Here is an 11460-nt window from a genome sequence, read left to right as displayed (position 1 = left end):
ATTTCTTAATTTCTCATAAAGTCATTAGCTTCCATTTGTTCAATCCTAATTTTTAAGGAATTCTTTTCTTCAGAGAACTTTTGTATTTCCTTTTCCATTTGGCCAGTTCAATTTCTCAAGGCATTGTATTCTTCATTGGCTTTTTGTACCTCTTTTAGCATTTGGCCCAGTCTGTTTTTTAAAGTGTTATTTTCTTCAGAAATTTTTTGTGTCTCCTTTACCAAGCTGTTGCCTTTTTTGTCATGATTTTCTTGCATCACTCTCATTTCACTTTCCATTTTTCCTCTATCTCTCTTATTTGATTTTCAAAGTTATTTTTGAGCATTTCTATAGCCTAAGATCAATTCATATTTTTCTGGGGAGTCTTGGATATAGGAGCTTTGCCTTTGTTATCTTCTTCTGAGGGTGCATTTTGATATTCCTTTTTATCATAGAAATTTTGTAGGGTCAGAAATTTTTTTCTGTTTGCTCATTTTCCCATCTTATTTCTTGACTTTTAACTTTTTGTTAAAGTGGGACACTACTTCAAGGTTGAAGGGCTCACTGTCCCAAGCTTCAGGGGGGTTGGGCAGCTGTTCTCTGAGATACTTCTAGGAATTTGTGAGTATAATTTAAGGAGAGGTATGTTTACTACTCTCCTGGCCTGGTCTCTTTTCTTAAAGCAACCACAGGCCTGCTTTTCTGCCCTGGCACTATGAAGCCTGCTCCACTATGGCTACAAGCTCTTCTGTGCTTGTGCTCCTCCCCCACCTGGGATTGACACCCAAGACTGTAACCTGGATCTGAGTATGAACAAAACTACAGATTCCTGCCTTAGTGCTAGCAAAGAGACCCTTGTAATCTCCTTCTGGAGTTGTTCAACCCCCTTATCATCTGTGGGTTGAGTTCCACCACTGATTCTGAGCCTCTTGAGGCTTGCTCCTGGTTTGCTGTGGCTTGGTCTGCCCTGGGATTGAATCTGCACTGGCACAGCTTACACTGGGCTGAGCTCCACTTTCAGCCCGGTTCAACAGACCTTTCCTCTTGACCTTCAAAGTTGTATTTGGTTGAAAAATGATTTTACTCTGTCCTTTTGCAGATTCTGCTGCTCCAGGAATTTTCTTATGCATGTATTTGAAAGTATTTTAAGACAGAAAATATATAAACCAATACTTTATATAATATGCAAATATGAGTTCCAAAGAAATTTCATATAAAGAGGGACATCATAAGAAAATTAGAGGAACATGGAAGAAATTGCCTAACAGATCTATGGATAGAGGAAAAATTCATGAACAAACAAATGTAAAGAACCACAGTGGTTAAAATGGACAATTCTGATCACATCAAAATATAAAAATGTTTCACAGAGTCAATATAGATAAAATTAGAAGAAAAACAAAAATGGGAGTACATATTTGAAACAAGCTTATCAGATAAATGTCTCATTTCTAAAATATATAGGAAACTAAGTAAAATCTATAAGAATGAGAGACATTTCCTAAATGATAAAGCATCAAAAGATGAATAGGAATTTTTCAGGAGAAGAAATCCAAGTTATAAATAATCATATGTAAAATGCTCTAAATAACTGGTAATTAGAGAAATGCACATTAAAACAGATCTGAGGCACCACCTCATACCTAATAAATGATTGAGTGAGAAATAAGGGAAATGACAAGTGCTGGAGGGGCTAGGGAAAAACAGATTCTTTAATGAATTGCTGGTGGAGCTGTGAAATGTTACAATCATTCTGGAAAGCAATTTGGAACTATGCTCCCTGCCCCAAAATTAAACTGCACATACCCTATGACTCAGAGATATCAATATTAGGTCTATACTCCAATGAGTAGTTCTTCTTGTAGTTTGTCCTTCATTCTCAAAGAGGACAATGACATTGGGGTGATGTCATGATTTGTACTCAATTGGATTAAGTGAGCAAAGTGTGCAAGATCACCAACTTCACTCTTTCCTCCAGAGCCATCTGGGTCTAGTAGCAAGATATACATCAGGACAAATGTAGATGGCCCTAGATGTTTAAGGCAATTATGGTTAAGTGACTTTCCCAGGGTCACACTGCTAGTAAGTGTCTGAGTTGAGCTTTCAACTTAGATCCTCTTGACTCCAGGGCCAGTACTCTATTCACTGCGCCACCTAGCTGCCCTCTTTTTTGTGAATCAAAGAGTTGGCAATTATGGGAATGCCCATCAATTGGAGAATTGCAGCTAAGTTATGATTTATGAATGCGATGTAATACTGTTATGCTGTAAGAAAGGATAATGGGTATAGTTTCAGAAAAATCAGGGAAGACTTGCATGAACTTATGGAAAGTGAAGTGGGCAGAACCAGGAGAATAATCTATCCAATAAGGACAATCAGCTCTGAAAGACTAAGGAAATTAAATCAATAAATGGCTAAGCAGAATTCCAAATAACTCATGATGAAACATATTATCCACCTCCAGATGGAGAAGTGATTGAATGTGTCATTTTTCACTACCTAAAAGATGAGTTTCCTAGATATCAGAAGATACTTTGTTTTGTTTATCCTGTGGTATTCTCCATGCAGTATACATTGAGGATGAGCAATCAAAATGCAGAGATGGCAGAATAATATAGTAAAATGCTGAACCCCACTTTTAAATCAATGGAACTACTGACCTCTCACCCTTTTTTTCATGGGAGCCATTTCTGGAAAGCCTAGTTAAATTCTAATAGTATATATAAAAACATATGATCTTTTTCTTCTTTTTTTTTTTTAAAAATTTAGATGGTTACTGCAGAAATGTGTTTTGCATGACTAAACATATTTGTAACAGGCTTTGTTTTTCTTGTCTTCTTCATGGGTGGGGAAGGGCAGAGGGAAAGGAGAGATTTTGGAAATGAGGCTCAAAGTGAAAAAAAATGAAAAAAAAAACCTTAAATATCATCTTTATAGTGAGGAAACTACTGGGGCCCAGAGAAGTAAAATTATTTCCCCAAAGTTCCACACTTAGTAGGTGGAAGGGCCAGTATTTGTGCCCATATTATAACTCCAAAGAGAGTGCTTTAGGAACCAGTTGACCAAGCTGGTTATACCATGGGTGATTAATTGCAGAACAGCAATTTGGAACCCAGGTTTTCTGTTGCCAATTCTAGTATCATGTTCATGACATAGATGTTGACATGCTAGAGAGTATAGAGAAGAAAACTACCATGATGCTGAAGGGCTTTACATTCATTCTAGATGAGGAAAATGGAAGAAACATCCCACATCTATATTGTAGTGAGAGTTGTTAGCTCTGAATCATAGGATCATTGCCATTTGAGCTGAAAGGGTCTTGGAGATTATCTAAAGTAAGGTTCTTAGCCTTTATGTGCATCATGGACCTCTTCAGCAGTCTGGTAATTAGCGCTACACCTTGTACTGATATAAGCAATACACATAATCAATTTTCTTTGTTATAATTACTAACTTATTCCTATATAGGCTTCCTACTTGATACAAAGGACAGCTAAGTGGTACAGTAAATAGAGTGGTGGGCCTGAAGTCAGGAAGACTCATCTTCCTGAATTCAAATCAAGCCTCAGATTCTTATTAACTGTGTGACCCTGGGCAAAGTTACTTAACTCTGATTGTCTCAGTTCCTCATCTATAAAATGAGCTGGAGAAGGAAATGGTAAACCACTCTGGTATCTTTGCCAAGAAAACCCCAAATGAGGTCACAGAGAGTCAGACATGACTGAAATGACTGAACAATTAGATGCAAATTTAATTTACTATGTGAGTACTTCTGAAATCTAATAATTTCTGAATTTTCAGAGTTAAGTTATATCACCTGGACTTACAAACATTGATTTTGAGAATTTATTTTAAAGACAGATTTGAGAGGAAATATAAATATTTTACAAGATCAAGTTATATAACTTGCGAAGTTAATAATGTCTGTATCATTGGAGATAATAAGAAGTCACTATCATGTTCTTGGCAGCATGTAAAATAGTGGCACTTGAAAGGTTAACACCAATATTATTCTGTTCTTGCCCCCTTTTGAAAAATCTCTCTAATGAGTAATGTCACTATCCTCTTTTCATTAAGTATCTCTGGAACCTGTGATAGAAAAATGGGCCACTTTATGATATTCAATCACATTAATTTCTTACATTTCTTCTCCCCTCAATCAGACTTGACTGTTTTTCTAGAGTTTGTTTTTCCTCCCTCATGCTTACTTCAATGTCTTTCTTAAGACAGAGTACTTTTAATTTCATATGTCCTTTCTACTAGATGGCATTTCAATGGCCTGTCTTGTAACTTAGCTTGCCAGAAATGGCTCCCGTGACAAAAGAGGGTGAGATGTCAATTGTTCCATTGATTTAAAATTAGGGTTCAGCATATTACTATATCCACAATCCTCCCATCTCTGCATTTGGATTGTTCATCCACAATGTGCACTGCATGGAGAACACCAAAGGGGAAGCAAAACAAACAAAGTACTTTTTTTCTAATATCAAGGAAACTCATCTTTTAGATAGTGAAAAATGACAAATTCAATGAAAATCATATTTCTTTTTTCAATTTTTAAGTCACAATAAATAATAGCTTCTCCAAATGGATATGCTCAGCCTACATCTATTTTAAGGAAGCTGGAAAATTGAAATAGAACAAGAACACTTTTCATGGCTTTATAATATTTTTCTATCCATGTCATTCACTTATTCATTCATTCAACAAAAATTTAAGCATCAACCATGTGCAAGGCACAAAGGTAAATTAGGTGAAGTGCCTGCTCCCACATAGCTTACAATCTAATAACAACAGTGAAACAAGTATAGGTTTTTGTACATGAATGCATCTAGTCAAAATTTATCTATAGGTACATGTCTGTTTATATGTGTGTATGTATATATACATATATGCATGTATAAATTTTTTCAAATTACCACCATTTTAAACTTTAATAGCTTAACACATGTATGAGCATATGACAGTCATTAGGGCAGAATGAACAGAGATCTGGCCCCAGAGTTAGAAAAACCTAGGTTCAAGTACTACCTCTGCCACAAACAATCTTTATGACTCTAGAATTGTCATTTAAACTTTCAGTGACTCAGCCAACTCTATAAGATAATAACTTATAAAACCATTATTCATCTCTTTCTTTACTTCTTACCAGGAACTCCCTATACCAATGAAATAATAGGTCTAGATCAAAAGAAAATTGCATATATACATATACATGTGTGGATGGATAGATGTATATATATATACATATGTATCTGTATACATATATACACATATATATGTATATTGTGTCATTGCATATCATATAAGGCATGTGAAACCATCATTCAATTGTAGATAGAGAATTGGCCTTAGAACTAGGAAAAGTTGAATTTCAGGTCTTCTTCTGATATACTAGCTACATGAATCTGGGCAAATTACTTAACCTCGTAAGTATTCTAGACAGCTCTCTACAATTGTAAATTTCAGAGAAGTTTCTAACCTGAATTAGTATAAGTTTTCTTATCTGGGAGTTCCCTAACAATGAATCAAAGGTCCAGTCTTTATACCTGTACCTATCATATCATATCATAACACATATCTAAATGGCGTGATTTATCAGATAGGCCAAATCTCTATGTACTATGCCATATTGATAGACAGACAGACAAATTCAACTGAGAATGTGGTGATATGGCAAATATGTAGAAAGAATCTGAAGCAAGTGTCATAAAAGGAATGCATATGAAGGGCAGCTAGGTGGTGCAGTGGATAGAGCACTGGTCCTGGAGTCAGGAGTACCCGAGTTCAAATCCAGCCTCAGACACTTAACACTTACTAGCTGTATGACCCTGGGCAAGTCACTTAACCCCAATTGCCTCACTAAAAAAAAAAAGAAAAAAGGAATGCATATGCCCCAAATATTCCTTACTGACCAGGGGCAATGAGGAAGAAATAAATTTGAACCTCGCAACCAGGTTCTATCTCTGAGGGAAATTTGATATAATGGGATAAATTCCAAGAAAGAGTTACTGAAGTATCAAAAGAAATACATTATAACACAATTTAATGTTCATGTGGCATGGATCCTGAAAGCAGAATTAAAAAGAAGTGCCAGTATACTTGTTTGCCTGCATAAGATTTTGTATTATATTGTAATACATTAAGTTTACTTTTACATAATGCTCTATAAATAGAGCATATTTGGATGATAGAAAACCAAAGTGGATGAAAAATATAAATTGCCTATGTTTATGATCTATAGCTGGGAAGGGAGGACATTGAATATATTCATGCATGAGTACATACACACATGAATACATACATGCATACACATAAAATGGTTTCAAATAACAAACAAAGAAGTTTGTTTTACAGAGCCACTGGAGTTCATTGAATAACGAATGACAAGGTCAAACCTATGCTTTAGGAAAATCATTTTGGCAACTGTTTAGGAAATGGGATGGAGTGGGGAGAGGATTGAAGTAAGGAGATCAATTAGGAAGGTGTAGTAACAGTGCAGGTGAGAGATAATGAAAGACTGAATTAAATTACTGTAGAACATGACAGACTTGCAATGAATTGGATTTAAGTGAGGAAGAGTGGTGCAAAGTCACCAGCCTCACTGTCTCCTCCAGAGTCATCTGGGTCCAGTATCAAGATATATTATCAGGATGACTGTTTAAGGAAATTGGGGTTAAGTGACACAGCTAATAAGTTTATGAAGTCAAATTTGAACTTAGGTCTTCCCAACTTCAGAGCCAGTGCTGTATCCACTGTGCCACCTAGCCATCCCAAAGAAAATAGTATTTCATTTGCCTAGAATTTTTTTATAACTAAGGCCAGATGACCGGGGCTCTGACAATCCTTTATTAGGGAGAAACTCCCTAGTTTTATAACTAGTTACTAAGAATATATAGTTGGACTATGTTACCAGACAGCAAAATTACTTCTTCTAGCAGCTACACCCAAGATGAGCTCTTCCCTGACTGGCCTTGCTTTGTTTACTCTTCTGTAAATTATCCCTCCATCCCATTTTTTCCTGTTTTTCTCTCTTTTTATCCTGTTCCTCCTCAAAATTTGATTTTACATTTAACCACTGCCTCCCTTAATCTCTTTTATCATCCTCTCTTTGTCTAATGACCTTCCCCTTCAAGTTCCTTATTGGGTAAGATAGATTTTTTTACACAACCAAATGCTTCTGTTGAGTCTTTTGTTTGAATGTCAACTTTTCTGTTCAGCTCTGGTCTTTCCATAAAGAATATTTGCAAGCCCTCTATTTCAATAAAAAACTCTCTTTTTTTTTTCTTCTGAAGGATTATATTCAGTTTTGTTGGACAGGTTATTCTTGGTTAGTTGTAATTCTGGTTCCTTTGCCTTCCAAAATATCTATTCCAAGCCCTCTGCTCCTTTAACCAGCTTCCTCTCCTTTAATGAGGAAGCTGCTAAATCATCTGTGACCCTGACTATGGCTCCATGTTTCTTTCTGGTTCCTTGAAATATTTTCTCCTTTACCTGGTAGCTCTGGAATTTGACTATAACATTCCTAGGAGTTGTCATTTTGGGATCTCTTTCAGGAAGTGATCAGTGGATTCTTTCAATTTCTATTTTATCCTTTGGATCTAAGATATCAGGGTATTTTTCCTTGACAATTTCTTGAAAAATTACATCTGGGCTTTTTTAATGGCTTTCTGGTATTCCAAATAAGTCTTAAATTATTAATCATTGATCTACTTTCTAGGCCAATTTTTTTCCAAAAGAGATATTTCATATTTTCTTTAATTTTTTCATTCTTTTGACTTTGTTTAATTGTTTCTTGATGTCTCATGAAATCATTAGCCTCTGGTTGCCCAATTCTAATTTTTAAGGAGTTCTTTTCAGTGAATTTTGTGGCACTTTTGCCATTAAGCCAATCCAATTTTTTATATGTATTTTCTTCAATGTGTTGTGCCTTTTACCAAGCTGTTAATTCTCTTTTCATATTTTTCTTGTATCACTCTCATTTCTTTTTTTTTCCATTTTTTCTCTATTACTCTTATCTCTTGCTTTAATTCCTCTAGGAATTTTTGTTGGGCTTGTGTCCAATTAACATTTTTCTTTGAGGTTGAACATGTTTTCACAGTATTTTTTCTTCTGAATTTGTGTCTTGGTCTTCTCTGCCACCATAGTAGCTTTTTATGAACAATTCCTTTTTTGTTGTTTGCTCATTTTTCCAGTCTATTTCTTGACTTTGAACTTTATGTTAAAGTTGTGCTCTGTTCACCCAGGAGTGGGGAGGCATTATATTATGCCTACCTTCAGGCTTTTTCTTGTTATTGTTTGATGAGCTAGTTTTGTGCATCTGCAAGTTTCTGGTGCTTCTAAGTTGGTGTGATCTGGGGATAGGTGTGGTTACTGTTATCCCAGTCTATGCTCTGTTCTTTAACCAGGAAAGGCCCTTGTTTCCCTGCAGCTACAAGCCTTAGTACCCTCTCAACTCTGGTATTGTGAACCAGGACTGCATTTGGACAGTAAAGTTGACAGTCAGCACTAGCTGTACCCAGTGCCATCAAAAGATCCCTTAAAATTTTTTTCTGACCAGCTGACCCTACCATCTCTAGGCTGAGGGCTCCCAAAGCTAGAGCTGGGGGTGAAGGCACATGTGGTTGGGCTGTTGACAGGCCTCCACCCTGGTGACAAAGACCTGTCCTGTGAACCTCCTAAGTTTTCTTTGGCTAAAAATGTATCTCACCATGACCTATTGTTGACTCTGCCACTCCAAAATTTGAATTAAGGCATCATTTTAAAGTTGTGTGGAGGAAATATTTAGAGAATTCAGCTGGTTTGCTGCCTCTAATTCATCATTTTGGCTTCTCACTGCTTTTACTCTGTAACCCTTTATACTCTAATGCCTGAGCTAGAACCTGGGATGTGCTTCCTATACTACCTCCCTTACACTATCCCCATCAAATAAAGATTATAGTTTTGGTGAGCTTTTTATTCACAGAGACCACTTTACCTTTAGCCATTCATAAGAAAGGGTTGTTTGGATAAATAAGAGATTAACCTTGGAGTGAAGGGAGTCAATAGGGCGGTAGAGGTTTTGGCTAATGTAACCTCCCAAGACAAAAGGTAGGCTGACCACAAAGCCTTCTGGATTTTGTAGTTTTTCCCAGTTTGGGGAAAAGAGGAAACTAATGGGAGATCAGCTTCAGACCTAGAAAGAATGGTAAAATTTTGACTGATAGTAACAGACAATGAGGAAACATGAAGAGAGAAGGGTGAATGATCACGTCTGTTCAACCACAACTTTAGAAGGTGAGAGATGACATCTGCGTGAACAAGTGGAAGGGTGTCGTAAAAGGAAAGGATCCCCATCCTGTCTTATATTTTGTCAGTTTTTTCATTTGTCATGATCAGTTATTTTCAGTTGTGTCTGATTCTTTGTGACTTCATTTGGGGTTTTCTGGGCAAAGATACCAGAGTGGTTTGCAATTTCCTTCTCCAGCTCATTTTACAGATGAAAAAACTGAGGCAAACAGGGTTAAGTGACTTGCCTGGGATCACACATCTAGTTAGTGTCTAAGGCTAGATTTGAACTCAGAAAGATGAGACTTCCTGACTTTAGGCCCAGCACTCTATCCACTGTGCCACCTAGCTACCCAACAGACCCTGTCTTACTAATTTTTTTTTTGGTTTGGAGACAATATTTGTTGGATTTTTAATATTAGTTTTATAAATACCTGTGACCGATCTTGTCTTCAAGTTACCTTGTATCTTTTGTGACAGAAAGTTTTGGGAAAGCAATGTGAGCTCCTTAAAAGAGAAGGCCTTTTCTTTGCACATAGCTGGAAGCAAAAACTCTAGCCCGTTATTAGTGAGTTCTACTCTCTAACTTGTTGGGGGGTGAGAGTGGCCCCTGATAAGTAGGGACATTATTGGGGTGTTTTATTATTGAGCTTAACTGAAGTTTCCAAATTTCTTCTCTTATATCACATAAAGTCACTTCCCAGAATCTTGGAATACATGAAGCTCCACTATGAATTCTCACTTCTCCCTGAGGTACTTTCAGTTTTTGAAAGGCTATCAAATTGTTTATGGTCCTAGAGATATGGCAAAGCTAACTACAGTTACAAATATGTACATTAATTGCCTCTCATTTTGTAATACTCTCCATAGATTATTTTTTTAAATGATGTGATAATGAGCTAGTCCCTGGTCCACATTAGCATTCATGCTTTTAGAAACTGTTAAAATCAATGTCAACACCAGCATCCTATTTGAAGAAGAAAATGGGACATAATAGTTGCTGTGAAAACCATCTCATTGATTCAAGTGAATTCTCTGCCTCATTTTAAAGAAGCTAAATTAAAGAGAAGCACAGGAGATGTCAGATTGAAAACATTTTCTTCCCTTCTGCACTCTTTTTTAATTTAGCATGGGGCATAGGTACTGAGAAAATCTTTATCAATGGAAGAGACATCGACTTGAGCAACAAGGTAGAACTTTGTGAACAGGTTTTTATTTTATTTAGGTGACCTCTATCTCAGAGGTCACCTCAAAGATGAGCTCCAAACAAATTATTTTTAATAATAACAGTGAGCACTCTAGTTCTATATCTTATGTTCATATTGGTGTCAAATGTTCCTGATTAAAGTGGATATTTCATATCCTATAGTCAAATATTACCCTTCTAACAGTGATTCCAATGTCAGGGGTCAGGTTTCCATCTTTGGGACTATCACACTTACTTGACTGGCCCTACAACCTGAATCATGGGATATGTGGAGCCAGACAGCTCTACAATCTGGAACTCCACATTTGTAAGGATATAGAAAAGAATACATCAGAGTAAAGTTTTGTTGAACAAAACAAAGTTTTTCCAATGAAATTTATCTATGTTGCTTATAGTATAAAGGAAAGTTGGATTTAGAGTTAAGAAAAAGTGAGTTCAAATTTCTTAATTTCTAACTGGATGTCATTTAATTTGTTTCTGCCTCAGTTTTCTCATATGTAAAATAGAGATAATAATAGCACCTATTATCACAGGGCTGTTGGGAGGCTCAAATTAAATAATATATGTAAAGTACTTTGAAAACATCAAAACATTCTATGATATAGTTGTAATCGTTGTCATCATCCTGGCATCAGTCTTTCTGTACTAGATCCTTAAAACAAACCTCTGCTGCTCTATCCCCATTTATCTCCCCCAAATCTGATAAACCTTTCGCACAGTTCCCTCAGTGATGTTTTGATTCCTCTAGTGTCCTTAGCCACCTCCCTAACATTCAGTTTTACCTACTGTGTCTTACTATAAAAGCTTGAAAGGTTTAGTTGATGCCACAGCTTTCCCTGGAGCACTTGCCATAATAGAAACTCTATACCATGCCATGAATCTCCTTTTTTATTAAACTGTATCTCATATTTTTTTCAGAACTTATTATTCTTTCTAGGCATATAGGCTGTTGGAGAAATAATACTTTTCATAAAGTAACATTCCCCCTCTTAAAGTATCTGAGAGGG

This window comes from Dromiciops gliroides, chromosome 3 (genome assembly GCF_019393635.1).
Source record: "Dromiciops gliroides isolate mDroGli1 chromosome 3, mDroGli1.pri, whole genome shotgun sequence".
Classification (NCBI taxonomy): domain Eukaryota; kingdom Metazoa; phylum Chordata; class Mammalia; order Microbiotheria; family Microbiotheriidae; genus Dromiciops; species Dromiciops gliroides.
Note: the sequence above shows the minus strand (reverse complement) of the source record.